Below are 16,338 nucleotides of genomic sequence, written 5' to 3'. Positions count from 1 at the left end.
TTCACATAAAATTGCATAATCAGTATGAGATAAAATATTTAGAAAAATGCAAGCTTTTCATGTGTACTGCAAAACTGTAGAGAAAGATTTATAAATTCCCTTTGTTTTTGTTGTTGTTTGCTTTTTTTTTTCTTTAATGGCCCTTAAGTTGCCTTCATTTATCTTGAAATGGTGGGCAGCCACTGCCACAGACCTCAATCTATCAAGCAATTCAACTTTTTCGTGAGACGCCGCAATTTTCTCTGCTTCTGGGAACAGTTGCAGCGGCACTCGAGGTATTGCTTCAGGGCCCCATGGCTTTAGTCAAGGTTACAACACTGCGCTCAACTCAGTGGAAAACACAGGGGACTGGCGAGAGGCCACTCTGCACTGTGGTACTCAGTTTCTGCTGGGATGAACTGCTAGCACAGAGGTGATTGTCAATACAAGTTGCTTTTCTTGCTGTTGTTTTATCCAACCCTCCTCCCCCCCCACACACATATATGCATGGACCTGTGCAATTCAAACCTGTATTGTCCAAGGGTAAACGATATATTTTTCCTTTAATGCCCTTTTGTATTTTCAGTCCACATTATATAAAATATGTGATCATCAAAATATTTTGTCTATGGCATAAAATCAATCTTTATAAAATTATTTAACTACTGGAACTGACTTGGAACATAGACCTGGAAATTTGCTTCCAGCTTATTGGGCAATTAACTCTACCCTGCACGCATCGTTGTACGGGGGCCACCTCAGCAACAACTGGAAGCAATACATATCTCAAGTAGAATATATTGATGATCAGATAGTTTAAAATGTAGTCTCATTTATCTGAAGAAATCTGCCTTGGTCTACATCATCTAATTAAAACCAAAAAAAGGAAACAGTACATCATACTGTTGGAATATTATTCTATACATATTATAACAAGATTTTGCAAACATTGTTCAACATAGCAGAAGTATTGAAGTGATTTCTTCATATGCAATACCACATATTAGTTCACAGGGACTTACCAAGAGAATCTAATCTAAACCGGGAAGCAAACTAGTTTGGAAACCCATAGAGAGTAAGAGAGAGTGCTTCAAGGAGTGTCTTGTGGAGGGCTGAAGGGAAAAAGGAGTCGGGCACTCAGGTTGCCACCCGATTTTCTCTCACAAGAGTTAGAATTGTATTTTTATTATATCTGGCTTGATAGATAATGAAACAGAGAGATAGATGGAGAGAGAGAGAGAGACAGTTTTCTATGTTGAAGAAGAAGTGAAATATATTAAAAGTTAATGTCAGTTAAGGTTTAATATTCTAAATGAAAGACCTCTGGAATCTACCTACCATTTTGTTTGTTTTTATGAGTAATGTTATTCCTTCCGTGTTACACACGATAGGAAACCAGCTTCTTACAAGGCAAGCTGATTTAAATGGTAAATGAAAATATTTCCTTTTCCCTTTTGAAGATGCAAATTAGATTTGCATGAAATATACATCATACAAAATATCCTGATGCTGATTTATTTGAGAACATCTATCTGTATATTAAGTGTATATATTACTTCATAAAATTCAAGTCATTTGGAATACATATGAAGTCAAGTTACTTAACTTGATACATGGTACTATGGAGGATAACATACTTAAGAACACTTAGGGAACTGTGCAACTGGATTTTGAAATGACTGGATTTTTTTGGTGTTTTAGTTTAAACTGTTATTTAAAGGATCACAAATAAATAAATACATGTATGTGGAATCACACAGACCAAAAGTCCACTCACATAAGTTTTTTTTCATTTTATTGAGGTTGCTTATTTTTTTAATGAACATATGTTTACATTTTGACTAAAACAATACTAATGCCAGACAATGTAGTTAATCATAATTGCTAAAATATATTTCAAATTTCAATCATCAAAACATATAAATACAAACTAACCACTTAATATAAAATATTCATTCAATCATACACACAATTTTTGTGAACTGCAAAGGCTTAGGTAGAGAAAATTATTTACTATTGAGACATCATAGAGGAAAAATAAATTCATTCCTCAAACAACCAATTCGTATTTAAAGGTTGGTCGTATTATAGTTTTAAGAAGACGAATTAAGATTATGATCTTAATTGTGCTCCAATTTTACCCAGAATTCAATGCACAAAACTGAAAAGTAAACAGGGAACATGATGTGAGGAAGGAGAAAGAACAGACAGTAAATCTTTGTTAGAGAGAGGCACTGATGTAAGTCTTAGACGGCACTGTGGGTTAGACATTGGGCGTCCAGAAAAATCTGTAATAAAAATATATCAATTTAATCTGGCCCTAAGCACTATCAATTTATGATCCTTTTTGTTTTTTATTTTTAAGGTTTATATTTCATAATGAACTTCTTATCAATGAGATTTACTAGGACTGCTGTAGATATTTTGACAAGTTGTAGTCTTAGTTTACATTAACCAGGGCCATCCTAAGTCACTGAGTAAATAATAACAAAGGCATTTTGCAATAAAGGTGAATCAGGCACAGCCTGGGAAGAATGTTTGTTCTAAAAAGAGATACAGCTTTCAGATAAACACCAATAATAAGAGTGAGAAACTAATAAGATCATAATATACGGGGTAAAGACACTTAAGCAGATATTTGAATGAAAGTGGAAAATTCAGGTCAGGTGGTATAAAGAACAGCAACTGTTTTGGGTAAGCAGAAATTATGAGTATGAACTGAAGTACATTGAGATCAGAAAATGAAGGACATCAAAATAAATTAAACTTAAACAAAAAATTGGTCTTGTCACAGTTTTGCCTCAGGTAACTAAAATGACAACCATTTGAAATATGAATTGGAAAAGTCAACAGCAGAGGATCATTATAATTTTCCCAGGATAATCTCAAAAGCTGTACATTAGGAGGGCAGAATTCATTTATATAATCGTAGTCTATTTTGTCCTGTGTCCTACTGAGGAATTTTATTGGTTTCCAGATTATGTAGATTACACATTTTCCTTCTTTTTGTTCTTATAAATAGCCATTTGGTGAATGGCTATTATGTTGTTCAGCGCCATAGATTCTGTGCCAGCTCATAACAATCTTCGGTATCACACAACAAAGCACTGCCTGGTTCTTCGCTATCCCCACAACTCTTACTACACGTAAGCCCATTGTTGCAGCCTTTGTTTGTTAAGGTTTGCTCACTTTTTGCTGCCCCTCCACTTTACCAAGCCCGATGCCCTTTTTCCAAGAACTGTTCTTTCCTAATAACATGTTTAAAATATGGGAGACAAGTCTCATCAACCTCGCTGATCAGGTGTTTACTGATGGGTGACTATTTAGTCCCCTGCACCTCTGTGTCTCTGCAGACAAAAGCATTGCAAAATGACTGTTGCTTGTGACTTTGCTGCTAAAAACATTGAGAGATAACTCAGTTATTTATGATCTCTTTGAGGCTCTCTTGAATCTTGCATATCTGTGTGATTGTCTTTGAACCTAGTGCTTTTATTATTCTAAGGTTAAGAAACTGTGACTAGTTATGTAACATTTGCATAGATAAGAGTTTAGGAATGCTTAAGTTCTTTAATGTTTGTTTTGTAACCAATTCCTTGTGTAAGAAGAGTATAAAAACCAAACTTCAAATATACTGGAGACTTCAGTCCATCAGATTGAAGGCCTCCTGATCCCATGCTTTGTACATAGCTCTTTCTTTACCTTTCATCCACAGGCCTCATTTCAAACCCAGCTTGATGCAGGATAGCTGATCTACCCCCCCTCCCCCCATTATTTCCAGAGCTCCCAGACAGCAGGATGTTAAGAGTCGTGGATCAGGAAAGGAGCATTCTAGCGGTACCTTTTACAAGACAGGTTGGTTTGTTCTTTCGGCAATGCATGGTATTCCAACATTCTCCACAAGCACCAAAATACAAATGAATCCATTCTTCTCCAGCCTTCCTTATTCAATGTCTAACTTTCCTGTGCATATGAGATTGTTGAATAGATCATGGATTGAGTATTATAGTTTAGCTAGAGCTAATCTATTTAACTATACTTCCGTACCCGTTGAAGAGACCTGGGGCGTAACTGATTAAGCACTGGGGTCCTAGTCACATTGTGGCTCAAACCCACCAGTGACCTTGCAGGAGAAAGATAAGGCTTTCTGGTTCCATAAAGACTTGCAGTCTCTGAAACCATGAAGGGCTGTTCTCCCTGTCTAATAGGGTGGCTGTAAGTCAGGGTCTACTGGAGAAATGGGTGATCATTATTATTACTTAATAACTCAAATTACTAGTTAACAATTACAAAAGTAGCTACAACAAAATCATGAAATCTACAGACCTTGCCATACAAGAACTCTATATATACTTAAAATATTATCTTGTTAAATGTATAGGTAAATATGTGCATGAAAAATACAAAAAAGGAGTCTATAAACCAAGACAGAAATATATGGAAACTTGGTGCATAAAAACCAAAGATTTAGAAATAATTCAAGTATGGATGCTAAGAAAATCACTCTTACTCAAAATAAAAATAATTGGATTACTACATTTTGATAGTTGCACAATCTGGTGTCAACTTGAGACTATTAAAGAGTGAAGGTGTGAAGTTCAGCCTACCAATCAGGTCACAGCTTGATGACTTCGTTTGGAGGTGCTATGGAGATAAATAGCTCACTGAAGGCTAGAACCACACTCTGCTTCACATTCCTGCTGATGAGCCACATGGCGCTACGCTGATGAAGCCAGAGCCCTGGAGCTACAGGAGCCACAGAGAGACCCACGCCAATACTGAAATGCTTCCACCACCACTGGATCCACAAGATTTCCCACTCACTGGCCTGTGATCTTCCTGCATTCAGCATCATTCCATGTGTTTTGTGAGCCTGAAGAGGAATTTGTAGACTGGAATCAGGCATATGGGCTAATATACAGCTTATGGACTTGAACTGGACTTTGCTGGGATGTTTTCTTAATGTACAATTACTCTTTGATATGAAATTCTCTATTACACACATATGAGTCTCCCTGGATTTGTTTCTCTAGTCTACCTGAACTAACATTCTAAAACAGCAGAATGCACACAAACACTCACAAAATTATTAGTTAAGTATCTAAATGCTAAAACGAAACAGCTTTGTAGAACTATTAGAATGTGATGATAGAGAAAACATATCAATGTCATATTATGTATAATACATACACATATTTAGAGATATAGAATGATAACTTTAAAATAAATTTAAACACAGAAATGAATAAAAAGAATGGTGACTAGCTAACCTGCTTAATTAATGGTATGTAGGTTTTTACTAACTATAAAATTAAGAGAGGAGATGGGGTACGATGTCCACCAAATAACAGGCATAGGTCTATCTCCTCTTCAACTACTGGAAAGGTTCCACCTCAGAGGGATATCCTGCACTCCTTGGCAATAAGAAAATCAACTTACAATATAAATATCACAAAGTTTCTTATAGTGGGAGATCAGCAATTCCCGATGAATGACTCCCCTTTGCAACTGACCAGCAGCAAGAGTCACTTCTGTGCATGTCCTGCCCTCCCCAAGGGGTCTTTCCTGGCGCCAAAACAAACTGGCCCGCTCCATGTCCTTCCGTCTTGGCCTCAGCCCTGCATGCAGAGCACGCCTTTTAGCAGCTTCTTTTCCCCCTTCTTCCTACTTTCCTTTTTGATTCCTTCTCCAGGACAAGCAGCCCCCTGTGCCCTCCCCATGCAGCAGACAGGTACATGCAAAAAAAAACACACTACCAAATGAATGGAAATTCTCACCTACAAGGTAGTAATATTTTATTTATTTTCTTTTCCTTACCGTTTGTACTTTTGATGTATTATAATACTTAGTTTTTTTTGGGGGGGGGTTCTTTCACACTTATACTTCCTGTGTGACCCTAGTATTCTGAGAATACAGGCCTGTAGTTTAGGTCACACCTGCCCATAAGAAAGACTTTCCCCCACCCCACCACCTTGTAATTTTTGTCCTTGTCTTTTCCTTTTTTCTTTTTAGCATTCCCATTTTCTCATCTCTCTAGCCCTTCCTTTTATCTGTTCTGTTTTTGTCATTAATTGATATATAAATATATATACTCTTTTGATCTGAATATTTGCTTATGCTTCTTTCCTACCCCACCCATTAACTTTCTGCCCTCTCTTTTTCCTCACGATATACTTCTATGAAACTTATTAATTCTGATTACACCTCCTGAAATACATTTCCTAATATTATTACAAACCCATTGACCTATCAGAAGGTTTCTTTTCATTATTATCATTATTTTTATTTTATTTCATTTCCTTCTCTCCTACAAACACACTTCTCTCCCCTTTGCTCTATTTCACCACTATATATTTTCTGGGTCCTAGCAGGTCTTTCTCACATCACTAGACCGCCCTTATATGACCCAGCAGCTCACAATCCAATAGTATCTTCACCACAGTGACTCAGAAACAGAAACCAACTCGAGTACACACACACACACACACACACACACACACACAAATCCAGAAAAGCAACACAAATAACCCAAAAATATCCCAAATTCCACAGAATATTCTGAAAAGGAAGCTCTGGAACTATCAGAAATAAAATTCATAGAATGATGATAAGATTCATTCAAGAGATATGGGGAACAGTCATGAGACCAAAGAAAGAAACTGACATGAAAATAGTTAAACTAAAAGGAATCAAGGATATAAACAATGAGATAACAGAAATAGGTACCATATTAAAAGATCTAAAGAATCGAATGGGAGCAAAGGAATATTGAATCAGTGAGTTTGAAGACAATTACTCTGGCTATGATTGACCAAAGAAATAATTGGCAAAAAACAAACAAACAGCAAAATAATGCAAAGAAAGCCCTGAGAATGATGTAGGATAAAATCAATAGAAACAATTTCTATTATTTGAGATCTCAGAGTGAGAAAAAGCAAATACAGTTGACATTAAAATTAGTATGAGAAATCATGGAAGAAAACTTCCCCAACAGCATAAAGGAGGAGAAAATGACTATTCAAAAAACAGAGAGACCTCCAAATTGAACAGACCCGTAAGAAACAAATAGTGCCCTGGTGTGGTCAAAGCCTCCAGTTTCAAGGGAAAAGGATATGGTCTTGATGGCAACTGGAGAAAAAAGAACAGGTAGTTCCAAAGGGAAACCAGTAAGGATGAACTCAGACATCTCAGTAGAAGCTCTGGAGACAATGGAGTACGTAGGAAAATAAGATAAAGGGGTCATATAAAATTCTGCCCCTTTCAGATCAAACAAAAGGAAGGAACAGTAGTTGGAAAATATAGGATTGATAGAAGGAAAGATGGAGATTTCCTGATAGAATCAGCTAACAAAATAAGAGTAAATCCATTATTACACAGCTGCCAAATCACATCACTGTACAACCGCCAAATTACCTGATTACATAACTGATAAACTACACCTAATAAAACTCCCAAACTACTGAGAATCATGGCCCAATCAAACTGGCACATAATCATAACCACACCAGCCAGTGTTACCCTAATCTTGCCCCTTGCCATTTATTATTGCCAAATGCTGGATAATAAGATAGTTGACAACTCAGGAGTAGATGTTTTCCTTAGCTTGAAAATAGATCCTCACATTGTCTCTTCCCTGGGTCTTCTCTCTATATCTATTCTGATTTTTTTAAATAAAAATATTACTCAGTAGAGATTGGGTTATGATCCACTCTATTCTATTTTGACTTCATTAACTTAATAAAGTGATTTCCAAACAGAGTCACACTCATGACTACGGAGTTAGGACACTAATATATCTTTATTTGGGAAATGCAATTAGGTCCATAATAAGCACAGACAGGATTTACCTTCCTGCCATCAGCTATTAGAAAGCAAGAAAAGTACATGACACACTACTTTTAGATATTGGATAACAGGAAGCATAGCCCTGTGATCCTCAAGAAAAAAAGTAAAAAACGTATAAGGTACATGATCCCACCTTTTAAAGAGTCAGTAATGACCATGCCTTGCTGCCTCAACTTAATTAAAATTATAAACTTATCTATTTTTGCTATGAAGAAAAATTAACAAAGAAATCAAACCTTAGATAAAATCCTTGAAAAACAAATATTTTATTATAATGTAATCAGTGTGTGCAAACAATACCTACAATTCAACAATAAGAAGTCAAAAATCAATTAGAATAGGAAAAATATTTTAAAATATTAGAATGATATTTCATTATACACCTCCTGTAATAACTAAACTTTAAAAGTTAATATCAAATGTTGCAATGACAGAATAGCTGGTACACTCAAATATTTCTGGTGGGAATGTAAAAGTTTGCAACCATGTGGGATATTATTTTTCAATTCTTAGGAGTAAAGTTAAACACACAGTTCCTATAAAGTCCAGCAATATCACTCCTGGGTATTTTCTAAAATAATCAAAATACTCATAATAATTTTTAAATAACAAATTATAGATCCATGCAACAACCATCATGCTTCATTCTTCTGTAAGTGGCAATCCAATTTTGCAACCACTTTATTGAAACCATCTCTTCCCCATTTGATGTGTTTTGGACCCTTTCCAAAAAATCATTTTCCTGTAGGCGAATGGATTTATTTCTCAGTACTCTATTCTGTTCCATTGATCTATAAATCTTTTGTTGTACCAGTACCAAGCTGTTTCTATTAGTTTTACTAAATTATACTTAATGTACCATATAGTCCAAAAGTTCAATCATAACAAGAAGGGTTTATGCAATCATCAACACAAGCTACAGTAGAATATTTTCTTCCTTCTTGTGTCCAGTGGGGTTGACTTCCTATTTTCCCAACCCTCTTCATCTCTGCCCCAGGTAATTATCATTTCAGTGATGGTCTTCATGAATCCTGACTTCAATACACAAAAAAATTATAAAACAAAGATGAAGAATATGAAACAAACAAACAAAAAGCATACTGAAAGACCTCAATCTAAGAAAACTGTGATATTTAAAATGTAGGATAAATTGAAATTGGGTCCAAAGGGCCAGCTAATAGGAGGATCTAATGGCAATTTTCTTTACAATAAACTGTCTAATAATCGGGCTGTACATTTTTAGTCCATGGGATGTTGGAATTCACTGCAGACTCAATCCAATTAGTGATACTACAAATGAATTTTGTGGTTCCACGCTCTTCCCTAGGGTTCCACAAACCAGGTGTGTACAATTTTGTACAATTTAGACACTGGTACCATTCCTGGGCTTGGATATTATCCTTTACTATCCTTAGATCACCTTATATCTCTCCACCTTCAAGGGAATCTAATCAATACAGCTACTATTCAACTTGACAAACCAACCATGAAGCTAGTGACGAAGAATTTGAAGAATTCTACCAATGACTTCAGTCAGAAATTGATCAAATATTCACTCAAGATGCATTAATAATTATCGCTAATTGGAATGCAAAAGTTGGAAACAAAGAAAAAGGAACAGTAGTTAGAAAATATTTATTGGGTGATACAAATGAAGCTAGAGATCCCATGACAGAAATTGTCCTGTAACAAACTACGAAAAACCTAGACAAGAATGGGCATTCTGGAAAACATCATTGTGCTCATTCAGAATTGTACGTGGTTCAAGAAGCAGTTGTGCAAACGGAGAGAGGGAACACGGTTTCCAATCAGGAAAGGTGTGTGTCCGAGTCGTATCCTCTCCCCATGCTTGTACATTCTGTATGCTGAGCACCTCATCAGAGGAGCTGGATCCTATGAGAGAATGTGGATTGGAAGAAGGCTAATTAGGAACTTAGGGCACGTAGACCTAGCTCACTGAAAGTCAGGAGGGCTTGAAGAACTCACTGATGAAGATCGAGGATTGTAACGTTCAATATGGATTCCAACTCAAAGTAAAGAGAGGTGAAAACCTCACACTTGAACCAGGAGGCAGTATCATGGCAAACTGAAAAGACTGAAGTTGTCAAGAATGTCTTGGATCCATAGGCAATGCTGTTGGACGAAATATTCAGATCAGAATATGCATTGCCTTAGGTAAATCTGCTGCACAAGACCTGTTTAAAATGTTGAAAAGCACGGATGCGACTGCAAGTACTAAGGTGCAGCTGGTGCACACCATGGCATTTTCAATCGCCTTAGATGCACGTGACAATCCCTCAGTGGATAAGACAGACTGTAGAGGAATCAGTGCATTGGAACTGTAGTCCTGGTGAGGCAGAGTGAAAGTACCACAGATTGCCAGCAGAAGAAACAAATGTATCTTGGAAGAGGTCTGGCTAGTACGCCTTAAAAGCAAGGACACGAGGCGTCGCCCCATGTCCTTTGGATATGGTGTCAGGAGAGACCAGACCCTGGAAAAGGTCATCATGCTTGGTAAAGTGATGGAGAGTGACAACAAAGACCCTCAGTAACCTGGAGCGACACACTGGCTACACAAGGGGCTCGGACATAAGAGTATGACGCAGGACTGGCTGCTGTCACCTTCTGTTGCCCATCGGGGTCCTATGAATCAGAACCAACTAGAAGGCACCTAACAACATATGCCAATAAAGAGCTATTTTTTCATGTGAGTGACCATGTATAGGTTTTCCTTTCTTAGTTGTTTGATCAAGAAAAAAGTACTTTTAAATATTTTATACACACATCCATAGGTCCAGAGGTCAAAGAGTAAATGTGCTGACTAACAAACATTAACTTCACCACTAGTGTCTTTTTATCCATTCTTTTATTTCCATAAACCTGAAAGAAATTACTTTGTTTTAAAAAAGAAAAGATATTCAATCCGAATGTATTATAGACTAGCAAAACAAGTTGAATGTTTTTTATTTGATTTTTTAAAAGTTATTTCCCATACCACTATGGAGTTTTCATAGCTGAACAAAGTGTCTTTTGTATCTCTAGGCAGACAGAGTGGAGCTGTCTTAGGGGGAAAAATATTAAACAGGGCCCCCAAGACACATGCTGAACTCAGAATTACACAGCATGCAGCTCATCTCAAAAGATTGTGATTTGTTTTTCAGTCAAATATTTCCTGCTGCTAGGGAAAAATGTAAGCTTTGTTTCATGAAAAGCTTTAACCTGAAAATTACTGCACTGCCATGGTTACCTAGTGAAATGTACTGCATAATCTAGAAGGTGGCATGGAAACATTTTGGTTTAGAAAATAAAATGATCTGCCTGTTGGAAAGTCATACTCCTGTCCTCTACATTTGTTGTAGATCTCTGTAGTTTACCACATTTTCCTCAGAAGCAGGCTAACTGGGAAGGAAGTTCCCACAGAGCAGTATGTGTGTCTCAGCAGTCTGTGAATCATTTCTCTTATCTAATAATCTCCCACAAATATACGTTTGGTTGTTCTTTGACTTTCCTAAAAGGTGAGAGACTCACTATGGGGCATTCATTTTGTCTGCCAAATATTTCCTCAAAATCGTCTGTTTTCTATTTTTCTACTGGGGTGGGGGGGGTGGGACGGAGGAGTGCTCCACACCAGAAGGGAAAATAAATTTCATATTAAAATGCTAAAACAAAATATATACCAGCATTATAAATGCTTCAGTTAAGGTCTGATGTAAAAATAATTTTAAAAGAAATACTTTCTTCCCTTGCATCTAGTTTCCAGGTTATTTTGCAAATTTTGAGGAATCATGGACTGAATTCCAACTGTTGCTTTGGTTTTTTTTGCTCACTGCCATCGAACTGATTCAGATTCATTGTGACCCTACAGGACAGGGCAGAACTGTCTCTGTGGGTTTCTGAGACAGGAGCTTTTTACAGAAGAAAGCCTCGCCTGTCCCTCGTGGAGTGGCTTGTGGTTCTGAACTGCGTACCTTGAGGATTAACAGCACAACAGACACGCACCATGCCACTAGGGTACCCTGCACTCAGAGAAATGCCTCTTTTAATCTCTAGGCAAAGTTATATATTCTTAATGGAAAATATAAGCAGCAAACTTCTGAGTATTCTTATCACGTTACTTTGCCTTCCTTCCCCGTACTTTGAATATGATTTAAAAATCTTGATCAGGGGAATGAAATTACTAAGGTGTGTTAGGCAAGTTTGCCTAGAGAAACAAATCAATGACACTCATATAGGTAAAAGAGAGAGCGCTTTATATCAAGAAGTAATTATATAGGAAGAAGGCATCACAACCCAGTTCAACTCAAGTCCCTAAATCCAATACTAATCCTTAAATCCCTATTCACACTCACGCAGCCACGTGCAATGATGCAGAATGCAGGAAGATCACAGGCCGGGTGGGGCAGAGGCTTGTGGATCAAAGGTTGGTGGAAACATGGAAAGTGCTATGGATGCTCTCAGTGTTAGTGCCACAGTCCCAGAAAGCCGAAGAGGAGAGGGAGAAGTTTTTAGGCTCCTCCCTACAGGGAGATTGAGGCGTATCAAGGTTTCCTGTTAACCCAACCTCAGAAACTGGGTCTTCTGCTCTCATGCAGAAAGAAGAGGTTGCAGACAGCTCTTCAGAAGATATCCCGTAGGACATTTTCTCCTTCCAGAGTGTGTGTAATTAGTGCATATAATTTATTAAAATGAAGAACATTTCAAGAAAGAAACAATCCAGCTAATCCTTTTGGATGGTTTGTCCACCAAGCAGACAAATTTTCAGTTTTCATGTAGGGAGCTAGTCATGTTGATCAATCTAAAGATCAAAGAAAATATTCATTATGAGCAATGTTGTTCAAGTGTTTGAAGTATTTTTAAATGCACTAGTCTCACCACAGGAAAAAGATGTGACAATGTGTTTCTGCAAAGATTTACAGCCCCCGAAGCCTTACGGGGGAGTTCTCTGTCTGTCCTTTTTGTATTTGATAAACTCTTTGCGGTCTTGATTATACGTAATGCTAATGAATGTCTGTTACTTAACTATGAGGGCTTTTTTACATTATGAAACAATGTTTCATGTATCAAACAAAAGGAAAATGAACAACTGTACAATATTCCTAAAATTAAAATCTCGTTGGAATGTTAAAAAGTCCCACCAACAACACAAATATCATAATGTTCTTGAAACTTTCAACAAAGAGCTGCACATTTCTAATCAAATAAGAAACAAATAAAATAAATCATTTAGCACAGGTCGCTGATTCATTTTCAAATTTTGCTTTATTTCAAAAATACATAAAATTCCTGGTGAAACTGGAGATTCAAAACAGCTTACAAATTATATTTCTTTTGAGATATGAGAAAATTAATAATAAAAATAACATAGCAGAACAATGAACAAACAATCAAAAACAATTACATTTGTTAGCAGAGCCAAACTCTGGCTGTGTTCAATGAAGCGCCCAAAAAGAAAGAACAGCAGACAAGTCAAGGAAACAGCTGTCTGGCTACTGTCGAAAACCAGCTCAAATCATTGGCCACTTCCACCAGAAAAAAACAATCTTTAGGAAAGGATGAGTTAAAAAAAAAATCACAGTTTCTTATTAGTACCCTCCAATTTTAAAGAAACAGGCAACTCGGAAAAATAAATAAACCTAAGAAAATACAAATAGCTACATGGTGCAGGAGAGCACCAGAAACACAAGGAAGTCTTAGCAGAGGGTGCATTTTCTAGGTCGCGCTCAAAGATTCCGTGCTATGGAATCGATTCAGACTCCTTGTGACCCTATAGGATGGAGTAGAAGCACTCCTGTGAGCTCCTGAGACTGACACACGTACACGCTCAGGCTGCCTGGCATTGCCTGTCCTCTGAGTCACCGCAAGGCAGGCAGATGGGCCACCAGCAGCCAATGAGAACACTGTACAAGAGTAGAAAGCCTCAGCTTTTGCCTGATGGTTTCGAGCAGCCAACTTGTCACCCACTAACCTAGGTGCCAAGGGACCAGGTATAAGGCATCATGCAAAAAAAAAAAAGATATATGTGTGTGTATGTATATATATGTGTGTGTATGTATGTGTATATATGTGTATATGTATGTATGTGTGTGTGTATATATACCATATTGAATGAAGGAGGAAGTGCAGAGTGGAGACCCAAGGCCCAAGTGTCGGCCAATGGAGATCCCCTCATAGAGGGGTTTAGGAGAGGAGATGGGTTAATTAGGGTGCGAGGTAGTACTGATGAAGAACACAGCTTTCCCCCAGATCCTGGATGCTTCCTCCTCCCAACTACCATGATCCGAATTCTACCTTGCAGGGCTGGATAGGACAGAGGGCTGTACACTGGTACATATGAGGGCTGGAGGCACAGGGAATCCAGGGTGGATGATACCTTCAGGACCAAGGGTGTGAGGGGCGATGCTGGCAGAGTGGAGGGTGAGTGGGTTGGAAAGGGGGAACTGATTACAAGGATCCACATGTGACCTCTTCCCTGGGAGAGGGACGGCAGAGAAGGGGGGGAAGGGAGACTCCGGATAGGGCAAGATATGACAAAATAATGATGTATAAATTACCAAGGGCACACGAGGGAGGGGGGGGAGCGGGGAGAGAGGGGGGAAAAAAAGAGGACCTGATGCAAAGGGCTTAAGTGGAGAGCAAATGCTTTGAGTATGATTGGGGCAGGGAATGTATGGATGTGCTTTATACAATTGATGTATGTATATGTATGGATTGTGATAAGAGTTGTATGAGTCCCTAATAAAATGTAAAAAAAGAAAAGAGGAGAAAAAAAAGAAAATGATTAGGGCAAAGAATGTACAGATGTGCTTTATACAATTGATGTATGTATATGTATGGACTGTGATAAGAGTTGTATGAGCCCCTAATAAATTGTTAAAAAATAAAAAAAAAGAACCAGAAAATAAGTAAAACCCAAACCCATCACAATCACCATGGGGTCGATTCCTGATCCTGGTAGCCCCACAGGTGTGAGAACACTGACTCTTGGGTTACCAATAGCTAACTTTGGGGTAGTAGATAACCAAATCTTTCTTCTGAGGTGCTTCTAGGTAGACTCATATTTCAAACCTTTCAGCTTCCAGTCATCCACATTAACTGAGATGATGAAGAGCGTGGGAGAAGCACGTCTTATGAAGAAGATAGATAGGAAGTGCACATTGAAATGTAAATTATACCCCTGGTTTGGGAAGCATATTGTCAGGAGTAATGGGAGATAGAGAAAAAACTAAAGATGAGGAAAAAGGAATAAAATGTATTGATAGGTAAAATGAATAGTACAAAATTAATTTAAATATAAGAATGCACAAGAATGGAAATTAATTGAGAACCAAGATAAACTGAGTATACACATTAGAAATAACAAGAAGCAGAATAGAAGTCAACATGATAAGAGGTAAAAAGGAAAAAATTGGTAGGGATTTGAAACAACTATAAGAAAATCAGAGGGCAAAACAGATTACAGATTGTCACTGAGATATGCAAAAAGTCAACTATACAGATAAATAACTACTTATTAGAAATTTTGATAAACATTTCAGAAATACTAGCATTGCTCCAACAGGAAGAGAGAACAAAACCTGAAGCTCATATGACAGAAAACTCATAAGTGACAGAACTCTTGTGCGACCACGAGGAAGCTTCCCACAGGTATACGTGCAGGAAAGAGTCACCTGCCAGGGGAATACAATCAAACTGGCCTCAAATGCCATCCTGACAACCCTCAGTGTGGGGCTATGCCACAACATGACATTCAAGTTTCTAACGCGCGGGTGGTCATTGCTTCCCAGCAAGTTGCCTTTCTAACGTAAAGACAATGGCAGCCATTCCCATCTGCGACACAATTCACGGCACTAACCGTGGGTTCTTAGATGGTCGAGCAGTGAATCTTTAATGTTGAAATCAAGGCAACCAGAAGATGATGAAAAATTAAGAAAAAAAAATTTAAATAGCAATGGTTTATAAAGGAATGATACACATCAAAATCATTTAGAAAACTAAAACAAAACAATTAGGAAAACTGAGCTGGAGGTGAAATGATCTAATATCAAGCCTGACAAAGAAAAGTTATATTTGCAATAAAAATAGAAACTGGAAGAAAGAGAACATATTAATCATTTTAATGTATAGAGAAGAGAGCAAGCGCATGTAGATTAAATTGAGACACACGTTTCAGTGATGCAAGCCCACCGGATGCTCCAGGGGGAAGATAAAGCTATCTGCTCTCATAAACAATTTACTGCCATGGGCATTTGGATATCTGAAACATATGCAAATGGATCCTGGAAAATTACCAATTTAAAAATTAGCCTGCTACATTTAGTCAAACTTTTCATTCACTTGCCCCTCATGTGATGGCTGAACCTCTAAGTGTGCAAAGGTAGCTGGAATTGCTGATGTTGCTACTGGTAACTGGTTATCCAGTTGTGTCCGTCAGTCTGGACCACAGTCAACTCTTTGCAATGATAAGTTTTGACAGAATTGATCATAGTAGCAAGTTGTTCCAAACACAGATGCATATGT

Source organism: Tenrec ecaudatus, chromosome 3 (genome assembly GCF_050624435.1).
Source record: "Tenrec ecaudatus isolate mTenEca1 chromosome 3, mTenEca1.hap1, whole genome shotgun sequence".
NCBI lineage: Eukaryota > Metazoa > Chordata > Mammalia > Afrosoricida > Tenrecidae > Tenrec > Tenrec ecaudatus.
Note: the sequence above shows the minus strand (reverse complement) of the source record.